A 12,679-nucleotide genomic window follows, 5' to 3' on the forward strand; every position below is an offset into this window, starting at 1 on the left:
GTGCCTCAATTCTCATATGTGCCAAACATCAGTAGTTCTTGCATGTATGCACGAAGAACTAGATAAATAGCAAAATGTTCATTTCTTGTCTATCACAATGGTGATCATCTCAATCCTAAAAGGATCAAAGGCTGTGTCTGCCAGAAGACAAACCTGAAACATGCAGATCTCTGAGGGAACAAGGTTTCAGCCTAATGATCTATTTTATTACCTTTCACCAATGTGCACATGGACTTTCCACGAAGACGTCTAATATACAGAGCGGAGGTGTCAGAACGTGTGAGGTTTGCGTCCTACCAGATAGCATGGGCGCGTCCAAAAAGGGGGTTGTCTTAGGTCCCCACCTATTTGTTGTGATCTCAAATTGCTCTTATCAGGTGTGAGTAGCTCCTCTAGAAGTTTTTTAGGTCTGGCTTGAAAATGCAACTGTGTGCAAAACCTATTGTTTACAAAGCGCCTACAGTGCGCTGTGGAGCAGCCCCTTATAATTATTGGCTTGTTTTGGTCAGTGTCCTTTAAACACTGCCACTAGGCACACCTAAAGGCATTTTGAATAAGCCCCGAGGGTTGACATCTCTTATGTTGTCCTGAACTATGGCAAAAGGGCATGTAAAGGGAGGTTCCTGTCTGATACTCATTGCACTTATACATTTGTCCGAGGCGCCTAACAAAGCAGAATTGATTATGTTGTCTTTGACTTTGACCTCGGGCATGTGGCAATTGACTTAGAAACTTTAACTAGGCCAGACAGTAACCATATTGCACTTAGGCTCACACTGGATGGAAGTTTGTAGGAAATTGTACCCCCCCAGGAACCAAGTCAGACATGATTGTAACTTTGGGCAATAACAGAATATCCATTAAGTGGCCAAAGTTATGTCTTGATATTGAAACTCCAACAAAATTTAGGATACTTGTACTGCCATTTGTAAACACTCACTTAGCATCTTCTTGACATTTCATTTCTGTTAGACCACTATGATGATTTATTTAATGCCTTGCAGTTCCTTTGCACTAAGAGTCTAAGTTGTAAAAAGGGGTCCTTCCAGCAGTAACCCACCTGGTTCTCTAAGGAATGTTGTCAGGCAAAAGGGCAATTTATTGAAGCTGGTTAAAAGGGATTCGGAGAGGCAATTTTTGTAGCCCGTGCAAAATGCATACGAATTACCGCTTCCACTAAACAGAGTTGGATAGACTGCAACTGGTTAGCCATGGTTGCGGCAATGAAAAATAATGATTACCAGATATTCAGACATACTTCCTCCCATGGCAGTCCTAGACTTCATAGCTCCCTAGAACTGGAAATACAACCACAATGGGGGGTGGATATCTTCTCGAACATCTATACCCAAACCAGTACAGGGGCTGTCACATCCAAGGCAAAAGGGCTTGGCTTGGTAAATGTCACTACTGATAACCCAAATAGCTTTACCCTCAAAAAAACAGTTAGGGCCATCCAGGCTATGCAGCCTGGGAAGGCACCGTGCCCCGACAAAGTCCCTGGTGACTTGTTTCGCTCTGGTCCCTCTATATGTGGCCCCTACATAAATGCACTGTTTAATGGTATATTGGCCGGTTGGCAAGGGCCCGACTCCTGGTGAGGCAATGAGATTATCCCAGTATATAAAAATAGTGACAGAAATGCTTTTTGTAATTATCGGCCCATTAGTCTCATTGATAACCTCCAGAAGGTTTTTTGTCAGCAACTCTTTGATAGACTACTGGGTTGGATTGATAAGGCCTCCATTTTATCCCCATTACAGGCAGGCTTTCGAACCATGGTGAGCATGATAGATGAAATCTTTCGCTTTGATCTTATCATTTTTAAATACCTTATGCTCTCAAAGGACCATCTATACATGGCTTTCGTGGAACTCAGGGCAGCCTTTGATCTTGCCCCTAGGCAGCACCAGTGGTCCACTTTAGCATCAATTAGTATAGACCATGCAATATTAGATATACTCATCAGACTACATGATAATACCTTCGCTTGAGTCTGCTGGGGGATGGGTTGTGAGCTGACTGACTGTATATCAGTAGACCAGGAGGTATGCCAAGGGTGCGTACTCGAGGCTACACTGTTTTCACTGTACATTAATGATGTGGTGAAATACTTATGTGACAGTGTTCATGATTCCCTAAAGTTAAGAGGGAGTTCCATCCCTGCGCTTCTATTCGCAGATGATACCCTTCTGCTCTCACGAACACCATCTGGGCTTCTAAATCTGCGGAATAAATTCATTGAATTCTGCAACATTCGTGGCCCGGAGGTGAATACGCTAAAAACTAAGGCAATGGTATTCAGACCCCACAGATCTTGCGGGGGTGAGTTCTCAATGAAGGAGTCTAATATGGAAAGTGGTGGAGAAATGTGATTATTTGGAGATTAGGATCGATAAATCTAGAAATCGACAAAAGTGAACTAACACTGTTATACACCGCATCAGCAATTACAAAGAGGTTTAAGTGACCACCCCCAAATCTGTTTTCTCTGACGATTGATGTTTACAGGGCAAAAGCACAGGCTGCAGCACTGTACGGGGCAGAGATTTGGGGGTTCGAAGACATTAAAGGTTTAATCTCCAAGGAAGACGGCTTCATGAGATCGTTGTTCAGTCTACCACAGGGTACCCCTATGACCCTCTTATTCTTCGATACTGACCTAAAAAGGCTTGGTGATATGGCAGCTATAAAACCTCTTTATAATGGGCGAGACTGTGGTCCACCCCTGAACTCCACCACTATAGGCTACAGTTGAGGAAATCTGAACCTGGGTAAAACAAGCCTCCCACCTTGGTTTGCGTACGTCAAATTCCATTTCAAAGAGTTAGGCCTGACTGTTAATTGAAATAATACCTCTTCAATCAACTTTGGTGCCAAGACCTCCATAAAAACACTTTCTGGAATAGTAAGATCATCGGATACCACCGTAAGGCCAAAGGTGGGGATATGGCTGATAATTTTTCTGCCCCTTAAGCCAACACCAGCAAAGGAATTGTATATGGACATGATGCAACTGTCCCTGGCTCGCACATTGTTTATTACATTTAGGACGGGTGCACCATTTGTTAATAAATTCACAAATAGTTGGAAAACTCATTGCTCTGAATCATCAGCATGTGTACTTTGTAACCACAAAGCTGAGGATGTTTAACATGTGCTATTTTTCTGGCCTGGCATTACAGACCGAGGCGGTTCTGGATCAAGCCACTCTGCATCTCCACTGATGTGAGACATTATAGGGAGGATTATCGAATTTTGCGGTCCAACACCAGTCAGCCTTTTGTATTGGGCATTAGCTGATATTTATATGCAGTGTGGTTATTTAGGAAACGGTTAGGCGCTATGTAATGAATATTGTATGTACCATTTCTATGGCTCATGTTCTTGCTGCTATCCACTTGTACAAATATAGGGGAGCGTTGGGGCGTTGGGTACTATGCCCTGTACACTTATTTTTTCCTTTTAATCCTCCGGAACCATCTTCTTGCTGCTGTTACTTTTTATACATTGTTTTTAGTTCTAATCTATTGCTGTAACTGTTGATTTTTAATGATGGTTGTTTTTAAGCAGAAACATTAATTCTATAGTAATTCATCTCGGTGTAATGTTTTATATATTGCTTTTTATGTTTTATGGGCTCGTTCCCGAAATAAACAAATGTAATTACTTACAAGGATTCGGTAAAAATGGAATCCACTAGTGATATTTGTGGAATAACTTTGATACTCATAACAGTATTAACAATCACAGTAATCCAATCAATAATGACAATACATGGTGGAAAGTATACAATAAATTGAGTGTCAATGATTTTAATTATTTATAGGTGCAAGGATGTGCGGTCTAGTTGCTAAGCAGCCGAATTTTTATTACTGCACCTCAATTCTCCTATGTGCCAAACATCAGTAGTTCGTGCATGTATACACGAAGAACTAAATAAATATCAAAATATTAATTTGCTACCCAACTCAACAGTGCTCACCTCAACACTTAGAGGATGAAAGGTTGTGTCTGCCTGAAGACAAACCTGAAAAATGCAGCGCTCTGATGGATCAAGTTTTCAGCCTAATGATTTGTATTAGCTTTCACCAGTGTGCACATGGACTTTCCAGCAGATGTCTAATATACAGAGCGGAGGTGTGAAGACGTATGAGGTCTGTGTCCTACCAGATAGCATAGGCACGTACAAGAAGGGGGTGGTCTCAGGTCCTCACCTATTTGCAGTGATCTCAAATTGCTCTCCTTAGGTGTGAGTAGTTCATGTAGAAGTTTTTTTTTGGTCTGGCTTGAGAGTGCAACTGTGTGCAAAAGTTATTGTTTACAAAACACAGTAAGCTTTGGAGCCGCCCCTTGTAATTACAGGCTTGTTTTGGTCAGTCACCTTTAACCGCTTCGCTGCAGCGCAAATTCCGCAGCTATGCTGGGACATTCCAATCCTGGGCGTGGCTCGGACGGCCCCCGCCGTCGTGCACACACGTCCACCATGACTCAATACGGCTGGGGTCCATCATGAGCACGGAAGAGGTTAAACACTGCCATGAAGCAAACCCAAATGCATTTTGAATCAGCCCAGTGAGTTAACATCTCTCATGTTATGCTATTTTCTAGTATTATGCTTCCTATAGGGGACCCTTAAATATATGAAAGTACATTCAACCATTACATATTTTGTCGAATTAGATTATTTATCTCAAATGCAAATGATGCTTGGCCTTCCCTATCAACTACAATTGGGTGCCAGGCTGCTGATAAGCTTCAGCACACTTGGCAGCTCCCATATTGCTGCTACCAAGCCACTGCTGAACTATAAATTCAGCAGACAGGCGGCTTTGGGTAAGCCAACAGGAGTAGCTTATAATTGAAAATTGAAAATGCAAGCCAAACCTATTTACTTTGCCAGTACTTGTGTTCTATAAATTATTGTTTTTGTTTTCATTTATAAATGCAGGAATATGATGCAAGAAAAAAATAACTTCTGGGTGAGCCATTAACACTTGAGAAGGCATAACTTGAGACCTCTTGGTTTTGTGAAAAAGCTAGCAGGTGGGCACACGGGATGGGCGGGGGGTTTCTGAATGCTTACAAAGTTATTAGGAAGCAAATAGGATGCACTAATCTATTATATACCACTCACAGATAACAGCTCAAATGAAGCACCAGTTGCATGGGACACTCCTCACCTACCATAGGTCTTTTCACTGATTAAGTGACAACATCCGTGTAAGAGTGTACATATCTCTCCAAGCACAAACACTTCGAGGAGCTATTACCCAGTCATGTCTATTTTAATCATTGCAATATTTTAAGGAGTGTTACTTAGTTTATGCAAATTGAACATATCCTTCAACAAATGCATCACATAAAATAGCATTAAAGAGACAGTAGCTTCCTCTTTAAGTGCTGTTTCAAGATAATGCTAGGAAGAAGGTAAAGCCCCTAGGTTTTCTTTAATTTCTTCTCCCATATTCATGAATTACTCATCCACATTAAGAAAACGTATAAGATATGGGAATGGGGAGCAGGAATGTATGGAATAGCATTTAGAGATGTCCTAAGACAGAATTCACAAGTCTCCCCAACTCCACTTGGACATAAAAAGCAAAAGAGTGGAGAAGAGACCAACATTTCATAAGGATTTTTCATGCATAAAGAAATGTTTTCAGGCGGTCCATTCAAAACCTGAAATTCCGACTCATCACTGAAAGCTCCAAGTGAGTTACACAGTAGGAAATCAAATATCCACCCTAAAAATAATCCTTATTCCACAATAAGTATTTTGAATGCATACCTAGAACGGAGCACCTGCCTCGTAGCCCTTAATTTAAGGCAGGATGTGAAAAATTCCTAATTTCAGATGGAATCGTGGCAAAGCATTCATTGTGATTCTACTGAAAATTATACGGAAATCTAGAGGCTATCAGAAAGCTCAGGAATGAAGAAAAAAAACATATACATTATAGGTTTTTTAAACAATTAATAACATAATAGTTAGCCATTCTTAGCCATTTGTTCATTCTCCAGGCACAGCACTATCTGCAAATGCCAAACACCAACACTTTAATGATATTAATTTGTAAACCATTGAATCTGGAATAGAAAACCAGTGGACCCGGTTCATTCAAAAGCCCATTTGGTAGTCTCATACATTAAATGAACAGCATTAACACATCTACTTCTGCGAAGAAGTGGTCAGCTGTAATCAGCTGATTAGACATACACCCCTAGAAAGTAAGCTACACATCAAATCTGAAAGGTGCACCTATGCCCGAGACCACTGTTGTCCCATTAAATCAAGAGATTACCACAATCTGGCTTGATCTACAGACAAAAGTTTGAATGCAGTATATGTGCGCTCATCGGCCTCCACTGGATCTTTATAAGTATCAATTTCACCCAAAGATAACAAATTTGGATTTTATCAAATGCGTTTACTAAAACTATTAAAAGAAAAGGAAATGTAAATATAAATTCAAGATATTCTCCACCGAAGGATTTAAATTGGCTACCATTTCTTGAAAGAGAGAATTTGTCCACAACCACCACTAAAATGTAAAGGGAATCGGGGCCTTAGAGCCACACGAAATAAATCTGCTCACATGTTTTGAATTGTATTTTATTTTTACTTTCATTAACATACTGTACGTTATGTGTTAATTTAATTTATTCTCAGAGACCTCTCAAATGGTGTAGTTCTTCGAAAGATTCTCTCATGTCCTGCAAAACTGTCTGGCAATCTAAAACACTGTTAGCCCTTGAAAGAGACTGATTGGAAGATCGCTAATATTTACAGCTCTGTCCCCTAGTTGTCTTCACTGAGTATAGAGTTTCCTTACTTACTCAGTCAAACAATTCTACAAGTACCCAGGAATTAATCAGTTCATTCACTACTAGCATAGGCCGCCAGATTCATCAAAGTTATGTTTTGCGAGTCCTTAATAGCGAATTTTAAGGATTCGCTATTAAAGACTCGCACAACGGGATGCATGTAGGAATCGCAATGTTATTTGCGATTCCTACTGATTCCTTATTTGCTAATCGCAAATAAGGAATGGCTTATGAATGGGGAGTCATTCCTTATGTGCGATTAGCAATTAGCGAATCGCAAATGTGCCGCAATTTCAAGGGTGCCAGGGTGTCCAAAGGACACCCTGTTGCATCCCTGAAATGGTAATGTTCACTGGTGTTGCGCGCGCACACATGTCCCAAGGACATGTGTGTGCGTAATATACAACTCAGCAAAATGCACTAAAGTGCATATTTCTAAGTTTTTGCTATTTACTACGTAGTTTGACTTCGCGGTAAATAGCGGCCCCAGATTGCGAATTCGCAATCTTGGAATGGTTCATGCATTGAATTTAAGGAATTGCAAATTGCGATTCCTTAAATGCAATCGCAATTTGAGAACTCGCAATTATTTGCGAATTCTTAAATTGCGAGTGCATGAACCCTTGATGCATCTCAAATGCCATTTTTGCGGGAGCAAACGGCCGAATTTTGCGATTCGCACCGTTTGCGCTCGCAAAAATGCTTGATGCATCTACCTGAGGTTCCTGTCCAGCACACAAAATGAAAGAGCTTCTGCCATCCCATGAGATGTTACCAACCACCTTGTCCACTGTTCCTCTAACTTCCTCTCATCTCATACAAACTCTCCCTTACTGTTTATAAAGGAATTGTTGGGGTAAATCATCACAGTAACACCGCAAAATTGCACAAAATGCAAGCCTCTTAACCTTATACCTTAAATACCAACTAACAAAATTATGCAGTAGTGTAGTGGCTCCTCTTTCAGGCATGACATATTTTTCTTTTGAGGGGCATCCTGCAAGAAACACCCATTCTATAATATTTTAAGAAGCTAAAATCTCTGTCGCCTTTCTATGGTAAGTAATGAGCAGGAGGTTCTAATGACACTGGACCGGTCATGGACGCAACAATTGACATTGCTTCCCAATGAATGAAAAACAATAATGCCAGGCAACGTCAGTGCATGCACACCGTAAGCAAGCATGACATGAAAGGAGGTTAACCTATACCCCCACCAGCCCCTCATTCCATCTCCTGCAAGGTCTACCTAGTTCTATGTGATTGGGGTCATGCAGACTCCGAATATGAACACAAGGTCTTGTGCTGGCCATATCTACCTCGGACATATATTCTATAAAGATGGGCTCCGTGACGTACTCAGCCTTCGCCAACCTGGACTGTGAGAGACTAATAGGGCCTTCTTCTACACACCCCTCCATAGGCATTTACAAGACCCATGTGAATGGGATTGCTAAGGTATGGTCCACAGATGACATACCCTGGAGGGGTGCCTTCACAAGCCAGTGGCAGGATTTGACCCCAATGCACCTGGAGCTTAGTGTGTTCCTACCAAGCTTCACTGTCCAAAGAATAAATGGCAGCAGATCTTCCTTACACTGGGAGTCTGACAACGGCTCCTATTTACGCATCAAGGGAGCAACGTTTATCTAGAATTACATATTGTTCGATTCCTCATCACAATCAAGATCAGTGAACCGTGGGAGTGAGTGAGGCAGCAAGTGCCTGTGCTCTGCTCACGTCTTCGATCACTTCCTCCAAGCATAATAATACAGAAGGAATGCAAGCATCAGCATCTCTGTTATGCAATATCTCCAAACAGTCACATTAGCTTAGGGACAGGGGCCTTCTGATGTCAGCACGCCCCTGACTGCAAACTTACTTCTCTCATGGGAACAGAATCAACATATATATGAGAAAAGTGTGTAAGTAAGGGTGTGTGTGTGTGTAAGTAAGAGTGTGTGTGTGTGTGTGTAAGTAAGAGTGTGTGTGTGTGTGTGTGTGTGTGTGTGTGTGTGTGTGTGTGTGTGTGTGTGTGTGTGTAAGTAAGAGAGGGTGTGTGTGTAAGTAAGAGTGTGTGTGTGTAAGTAAGAGTGTGAGTATGTGTATGTGTATGTGTATGTGTATGTGTGTGTGTGTGTGTGTGTGTGTGTGTGTGTGTGTGTGTGTGTGTGTGTGTGTGCGTGTGTGTTTTTTCTTTATAATCAATAACTAGTGAGTCACCCAGTCGAAATGACATCAGACTTGAACTGTAAATAACGTTATTATAGTTGAATTTTGACAACATAATACCTGCTGCCAGATACAGCAGCTGAGGGAAAATACAGGTCAGGTCACAGAGCATAAGTAAATCAACAGATTAAACAAAAGACAAACTTTGCTTTTCTTTCTACTGCTATGTGTTTCTAGATTACAGTGATGAGGACAAAGGAGATATTTATGGCAACATAATTGTTTTTTGCACTCCTTGGGTAATTATAGAAAAAATAGAATCTTTCTGCATGTTTCTGTTTTTATTTATATTGACTTGTTTTAAAGTTATTCCAACATCTTTTTTTAACAAATATCTAACAGCTTTTTTGATGTTTTTAACATTTAGCACTTACGGTTCTATTTTATTCTTCACATTTGCGAACGTGCTATATATATCGCTTCATATATTTACATTAGGGGAGATAATATAATAAATATTCCAGTTCTATAAACTAAATATAGCTAACCATCTGCAGCAAAGAAAGTGTACTATTTATAGCAAATACAGGAAAGCTCGCAAAATGCACGAAAGTGTGTATTATTGTTCATGCCTGGCTGGACACTTTCGCGTTTTTAATTTGATAGCTAACATCCAAGAGGGGTGAAATTGAGCATCTCTTGGAATCAATTTCAGAAACGCGTGAGCACTATACAGTGTGAAAATTCACGAGAGTAATTTTGCCCAGAATTCTTACTAAATGCAAATATCCCTTGCACTGCCTGACTTAGATATTCATGCTTTCATTGTAGCTTCTTTTTATTGCGCTTAGTGTTCACTTCTGAGCGCTGGCTATTGAGCGGGAATTACAAAAGACAAGTTCAGTAGGGAGCGAGAAGCAATCGCTTTCAGTATTTGTTAGTCGCTCTCCTCTACATGGGGGCTTTCAGTTCAATGCTAATTTGACCAGTTTAGTTTCCATAAATTTCCAAATTTGCAGCTACTGAGTGATGCTATAAAAGGATATGATTCTACTACCTCAGATATTTGCTCACAGACGTTAGGTGTTGCATTCCCTGGGTCTTCTGGTATAGTGTTGTACCCATCCAGAATGTCTTATGTGAGAGGTGGGGAAATGCCTTCTTCCAGTGCAATGTATGGCTGGGCACACCCTACATGTAGCCATTAGTTGTCCAACGTGAAGGAGCAACTTGGAGGTGGCCAGAGGTTGTATCCCCCGTGCGAGGGAAGAGAGACGTTTAAACAGCTGAGGGCAGAGTGATCGTACTCTTTCCACACCTAGGCACATGCATACTCAGGAGCGGCATTTCAGAAGGGACACCCACCCACCACCCTCAGCTAGAGAAAAGCAGAATTTTAAGCAGAAGAGAACGGGGCCACCTGACCAAAATTGGACTGATTTGTTTTTTGTGTTGATCTTTGTGGGCACGGGGCTGGCTGGAGGGGGGAGTGACTTGCTGGTGGTCCAGAACCTTTCTGCTCTATCCTGAGTTTCCTGGAGTGATTATTGAAGGGGGCTTCGCCTGGTGACAGGTACCCCGGCAGGGATGGAGAGTTATGCCGTGCACTGGTGTTGTGTTTTTGGTATCACTTTGCGAGGCAAATTTAGAAGCTTGCATTAAACTGATGTTTATTACATTATTTTCTCAGGCAACCTTGGGGGAGGGAACATTAATTGTTGCCACTAGGTGCCTGCCACCGTAGGGGAGCTATATAGAAACAATTGGCCTGATCTACACATTCTCGAGTTATTTTCACTGGGATGAGAAATGCTGGCTAAAACTTGCTTTGCTCCATGTATAGTTCAAGAGACACATGCAATAAGTCTGGGTCCTGTTTTGCCTTATCTTACTTCCTTTATTCTCATATCCATTGTCTATGTAACTGCCGTTCGTATTCCCTCGTGGAACTTTGTGAATTAAGTAGCTATATCTTGTTCATATCTTGTACATAATAGTGTTTGTCTCTCTCTCTCTCTCTCTCTCTCTCTCTCTCCTTTGGGGAAGGAGGAAGGGTGGAGAGGGGAGCTGAGGGAGGATTCAGATTGGTTTATGTTGAACAGCGACATGCACACTGTGAGTGCACTAATTGTGACATGATCAGCCATAAGGCAGGTAAGTGAGCATGTTTGGAGGGGTGGGGGATAATATGATATGCTGTCTTTCATCTCCATGTTACCTTCTCGACACTGGTTCTCACCCTGCCTGGAGTATTGCCTGACCCCAATATGTCTGACGTTTGGTACACAGAGCGACCAATGTGAAAGTTGTAGCACCCAAACAGCTTGATGCCCTGCACGTGAGGTAAGAGGTTGACACTGAAGTATGATATGCAGTAGCGACACAAGGAAAAGTCATCGAAAGAAGCAGTAACAGTGCACCAGTCATCTGAAATGACACACGAAAACATCAAATTAGGCAATGGAGATCAGAGCTTAAAGAAGATCTTATGCTGAGAAAGTGTAAATTCACTGTGCCTAGATTGGATGCACTATTGCTTCCTCCGCCCACACAATTCCCAGGTTTTTTTCTTAATTGAACACAAAGGCATTTCTGACCATGGACCATTCAAAGATAGGAGCAAGACGGTGAAAGAGATGTATGGGTACCATCAAATATCAAAATAATACTGGCCAAAGGCATTTTGGAAAAGGTGACCCTCTAGTTATGCATTTTGACTCAAATCCATTGTAGCAATGCAACCAACATGGTTGTAGAGAAATTATATTTACAGATCATTAAGGACATTTCCTTCTTTGTTCATGAACCACTCCGGGACTTCCTTAATCAGGGAAGCCTCGAGCAAGGATCAGTGATTATGGGCAATGAGTGTTTATGCTTCTCTGTGAAACTTTGAGACACAGTCCTGATCAGAGCAACGTCCTTTGCTTTCCACATCGGTCCTCAATTCTATGATCACAGCATTAAGTGATGGAGCTGAATCTTTGGAAACACATTAAGCTCTTTTGATCATTGACACCAACTTCAAAGAGGGCTGCATCGTTTGCACACTATTTTGCATGAATACAGTGTTGGATGGTATTGGTGCTCACAAGAACACGGTTAATCCAGTTTTCTGGTCACCACCTCAGTGAGGATGCTTACCTAGGTAAAATCCATCAATTATAAGTCACACCCAAGTTAACCTATACGTTTGGGTCTCAATATCTACCTTCTTTTACTGCTATTTGACAGTTTTACATGACATTTTCGAAGTCTATGTCCATGCAATACAATTATTATTATAATGGTTTTTTTTAGAACCAAAGGATTTCAACTAATGGCGTTTCTCATTATTCAAAATTAACTTTTATTACAGTAAGCAGTTGACATCCTGCGGAAACTATGTGAAAACCTGTTAAAATTGCTGAAGGAGAAAAGGTCAAATCTGCAACAACATAAAATAGAACTAAGAAATCTGTCAAACAATGGTGAACCTATAAATTAATGTTGACCAATTTAATGTGAAGAGTAAGCAAATAACATCACCACACAATCCTCTATTTATGTTCAATATTTCTGAATTTTTTGAAAATAGGGTCAAAAAAATATGTGGAGGTCAAGGTTTCTTTCACAAATTTGTCCTCAGCCCCCCATCTCTTTGTAAAGCCAAATGTCAACGGGATGGTTTGACATGGTG

General features: G+C 41.1%; 1 protein-coding gene across 2 annotated transcripts in view; it reads right to left on the reverse strand.

The window, feature by feature from the left end:
• LOC144754405 (uncharacterized) overlaps positions 1-12,679 on the reverse strand; it is a 558,704-nt gene that overhangs the window by 186,811 nt on the left and 359,214 nt on the right. The gene's annotated exons all lie outside the window — the stretch shown is intronic.

This window comes from Lissotriton helveticus, chromosome 5_1 (assembly GCF_964261635.1).
Source record: "Lissotriton helveticus chromosome 5_1, aLisHel1.1, whole genome shotgun sequence".
Taxonomy (NCBI): Eukaryota; Metazoa; Chordata; class Amphibia; order Caudata; family Salamandridae; genus Lissotriton; species Lissotriton helveticus.